This window comes from Haemaphysalis longicornis, unplaced genomic scaffold (assembly GCF_048455015.1).
Source record: "Haemaphysalis longicornis isolate Haplotype H1 unplaced genomic scaffold, Haemaphysalis longicornis Haplotype H1 scaffold_1, whole genome shotgun sequence".
NCBI classification, from domain to species: Eukaryota; Metazoa; Arthropoda; class Arachnida; order Ixodida; family Ixodidae; genus Haemaphysalis; species Haemaphysalis longicornis.
The window spans coordinates 158,348,252-158,351,752 of NW_027526203.1; the positions used below are offsets into that span (position 1 = coordinate 158,348,252).

The 3,501-nt window shown below is 46.2% G+C and overlaps 1 non-coding gene across 1 annotated transcript; it reads right to left on the reverse strand.

Moving 5' to 3' along the window:
• Window positions 1-494: 494 nt before the first annotated feature.
• On the reverse strand, window positions 495-566 carry Trnaw-cca (transfer RNA tryptophan (anticodon CCA)). The gene has a single exon. It is a non-coding gene; the product is annotated as a tRNA-Trp (tRNA).
• Between the last annotated feature and the right edge of the window lie 2,935 nt (window positions 567-3,501).

The window sequence follows — 3,501 nt, forward strand, 5'->3', positions numbered from 1 at the left end:
TTAAGCCAGTCTAAAGTGTCCTGGACAAAAGCGCCCCAATTATCTCTCCTCGTCTTCGGCGGCCGCTTACACTCCCCACCTTCTCGTCTGCGGTGCCCCTGACACCACAACCTAGGGACACCGGACAGCCCCACAGATTTTTATAAACTTGGATTCGTTGTTTGTTTGAAAACAAACTAGCCGAACTCAATGAAAGGACTATTCCCTGCAGCACCACAGCACAGAGGCACAGACGGTTGACCCTCTTGCTTCCAATTTCATTAGTGAACGATAGGTGGTGCCAAGCCTGAGAGCATTTACTCTACTATGCAGTTGGGACCATTCGTTCCGGGACGATTTTTTCCTACTTAGGAGTTGGGAACATTTGTTTCGAGACTATTTTTTTTTGTGATCGCTCAGCGCCGTGTTCAACAAAATCTTATTGATTAAATACGGGCCGGGAAAACCCATGTGAATCATGGGTACCTTATTTTCAAGACGAAAAAAAAAAGCGCTGACCCGGACGTGATTCGAACACGCAACCTTCTGATCTGGAGTCAGACGCGCTACCATTGCGCCACCGGGTCAGAACGGGGATCCCATTTTAAAACAAAAACATGAGTCTGGTATTTCACAGGAACGAATAGAATGCTCTGCAGAGGCATGGAATTCTGCCTGCATGAGTGCGTCCGTTTTAATAGTGCTCGTTAGGAGCGATGGTTTGGATGGACGAGGCGTGTTGAACGCTCAGAGCGCACCACTTCCGGGTTTGTCTGGTAAAAGTCTGGGCCCACTCGACCACTGACGCCTTTGGAAGGACCGAAAGGCGTGAATTCAGCGAGAGGTCTCCAGGCTTCACAGAAAATAAGGAAGCGTTGCCCGTGTACGGGTCAGCCGCCATGTGGGATCACGGGCGCCGCTGTCGCCCACACAAATTAACGCAAAGTTAGGGCAAAACATCTGTCGTTGCTTAACTAAGTAGGTAAGTGAAAGAAGGCTGAAGGTTAATTTTAGAATAATAAATTCAATGCCAGATGATTGCATTCAACGTCATTGTTTGTGAGCAGGTACACGTTATCGAAAACACATTCTGGAGAGGTTTGCACGAACCTCACCACAAAATGGCACTGAACTGTTAAACGTTTCCTCTCGGACAAAGACGGAAACCAAAAAAATGTTTTCTGAATTGGGCGCCGTCTTCAATGCATTCCCAAAGTGTGTGCATCAGGATCAATGCTTCAGAATCAATGGATTCAAGCGTGTGCTTGAATTCCTTCGAGAAGCCAATAGGATGCAGTGGGCACCGGTTAACGACGTTATACCTCAAAGCGTGACGTTAGGCATAACGTTCCGAGTTTACGCCTAACATTAGGTAACCTTCAAGTTGAGCCTTACGATGTGGAAAGTAGCGTTACTCGTCGAGCTCGGGTACCGGTTGACGACACTGGGCCACAAGTTAACGCCGGTCCGTCACATACCGGATGGCCCCCTCCCTCTACTGCGCATGAACCTTTGCGCAAGCGAGTTATGAACTATAAAGCCACTCTATCAAGGTTTCGGCGGGAGGTAAAGAACCTTAGGTGGCCTACATCCACCCGCAGCCCTCCACTACGGCGCGCGTCATACAACTGAGGTGTAGCCTCGGCGGGTAACACGCCGAAGTTTTTCAGAGAAAATGTGTCTTTAGCGACAAACAAATCACTGTGTGCTCTACTGTGCTGGTTGCAGCTATAGCCTTCGTAGCTTCCCCCTAGAAGAATGGTAAGAAATCTTTTGTCCATGCCGCTGCTGGGCAGCTTTCAAGTTTGTCGCAATCATTCCGCACTTAGAAAATGGGCATGCCGGAAATGTTTAGTTGACCTCCCATTTCATCAGTACATAAATGGCATCATAGCAGTTATATTTATGGTTGTTCGTTGCAGTGCTCTATGCTTGTTTTTTTTCTAATTCGTGGTTAAAATTGCGTACTTTTTTTTCAAGGAGATAATTGCGGAGAAATTAGGTTTTTTGTGCAGCTATTCCAAAATTTGGGATTTTCGGGGTTGAAATTTGCAAATGTACAAGTAATAAATTCGGGTTTTGATCGAACACGTTAAGGAGCATGGTAAGACAAATGCAATAGGATGAGGTAGGTATCTGTGTCAATCTGGTAATGGGGCAGAGTGGATTCATCCGGTTTTTCTACCAATACTCCGAAATTAGGCTCTAGTTCGGAAATTAAAAAATGATAATGACAGTAACAAGCATTGGTAACTGCAGTGAAATAAGGCACTTTATTAACGAAAAGTCCCTCGAACTGATGTCAGCTGAGGTAAAGTCATCTTCCCACCGCCGCTTCGATTAGATATATATTTTATTTATATAGGCGCCACTTAGTCAGTGGAACATTTGACAGCGTGAGGTAGCGGGCGGTAGGTTCATGGAAATACGCAATGAGTTCGACAGCTGTGTTGGGAAGGGGGGGGGGGGGGGGGGGCTTGCTTCCAGAAAGTCGCCGTCAAGGGAATCTACGTCATCGGCCTCGCAGACGAAGCGAGTCCGGTAGTCATCACATGACTCCCTGAGCCCACGCTTCTGGAATGCATCCAAGACGGCGCCCAGTTTCCCTAACATTTGCTGGTTTTCGTGGTTGCCTGAGGTGAAACGTTTAACAGTGCAGTGCCATTTTTGGTGAGAGAGAGAGAGAGAGAGAGAGAGAGAGAGAGAGAGAGAGCTTTAATGAACACTAAAGAGGTTAGCCCCACAAACGGCGGGGCTTGTTACTTCAGATGGGGGCGAACATGTGAGGCGAAAAAAAAAGAAAAAAAGTGGAAGAAGTGCGCAGCAACAATGAATAATAGGGAGAAAAAAATAAAGACAGTTCGGAGCGTAACGAAAATTTTCAGCACGAGGAGGGAAAAAAAAAAATCTGAGGATCCCAAGGTTAAAGGACCTCGATTAATCCCGAGTTAGACAAAAAAGTTTGGTGAGGTTCGTACAAACGTTTCCACAATATTTTTTCAACAACGTGGCGCCGCTATTGAGATACAATTGAACTCTAGGTCCTTGAAGTCCAGTTAATAAGCCCTAGCATCGTTGTCGCGACGAAGGGTGGCAATGGTATGTGTGAACCGTAAACTCTCTAAATGCAGCGCAAAAAATGGTGCCTCACGTTTGTTTAGAATTCGGGGGAAAGTGGGTTTAACCTGGCTCTCGTGAAACTTGTGCGTGGCGTGAAAATCGGGTAAAATCGTGTTTTACGCGAAAACGAGCCTGCCTAATTATAGTTACTTTAGATATGACAATGTTGGCAGACAAAAAGAGTGTTTAGCGTGAAAGAGCGTGAAAACACATGAAGACAGAAAAAAGTACACCGACGCAGCGCTGCGTCTGCGCACTCTTTTCTGTCGTCTAGTGTTTTTGCGCTGTTTGAGGTCAACACCAGGTGACCCGCCTCGAATGCGTGAAACGAGTGCATTCTGCTATATGGTATTAAAATGACTCTGAATTCAAAATACAAGTTGCTCTAGATGGATAAATTAG